Raw genomic sequence first — 593 nt, 5'->3', positions numbered from 1 at the left:
TATTGCGGAGCACAGGCTCGGGACACACAGGCTCAGTGGCCATGGCTCACAGGCCCAGCCACTCTGTGGCATGTGGGATCTTCCCAGACCGGGGCACGAACCCGCGTCCCCTGCATCGGCAGGCAGACTCTCAACCACTGCGCCACCAGGGAATCCCCTCATTGTGGTTTTGATTCTCATTTCTCTGAAGATTAGTGATGTTGGCCATCTGTATGTCTTCTTTGGAAAAATGTCTATTCAAGTCTTCTGCCCATTAAAAAAACCTAGTTTTTAATTTTTAATTTTTTGATCAATCTGTGAGGCATGTGGGACCTTAGTTCCCCAAGCAGGGATTGAACCTGTGCCCCCTGCATTGAGAATGCAGAGTCTTAACCACTGGACCACCAGGGAAGTCTCTTCTGCCCATTTTTTAATTGTGTCAGTTGCTTTTTTGATATTGAGTTGTTTGAGCTGTTTATATATTTTGGATATTAACCCTTCATTGGTCACATCATTTCAAATATTTTCTCTCATTTGATAGGTTGTCTTTTTGTTGTGTTGATAGTTTTCTTCACTGCACAAAGCTTTTTAGTTTGATGTAGTCCCATGTTTAT

General features: G+C 43.7%; 1 non-coding gene across 1 annotated transcript; it reads right to left on the bottom strand.

Annotated features, from left to right (window-relative positions):
• Positions 1-317: 317 nt before the first annotated feature.
• Positions 318-390, bottom strand: TRNAE-CUC (transfer RNA glutamic acid (anticodon CUC)). Its single transcript has one exon. It is a non-coding gene; the product is annotated as a tRNA-Glu (tRNA).
• Positions 391-593: the final 203 nt, after the last annotated feature.

The sequence above is a fragment of the Aethalodelphis obliquidens genome, unplaced genomic scaffold, assembly GCF_003676395.1.
Source record: "Aethalodelphis obliquidens isolate GAN/ISIS:26980383/991018 unplaced genomic scaffold, ASM367639v1 scaffold10, whole genome shotgun sequence".
In the NCBI taxonomy this organism is placed as follows: Eukaryota; Metazoa; Chordata; class Mammalia; order Artiodactyla; family Delphinidae; genus Aethalodelphis; species Aethalodelphis obliquidens.
Note: the sequence above shows the minus strand (reverse complement) of the source record. Positions and strands in the feature narration are given on the sequence as shown.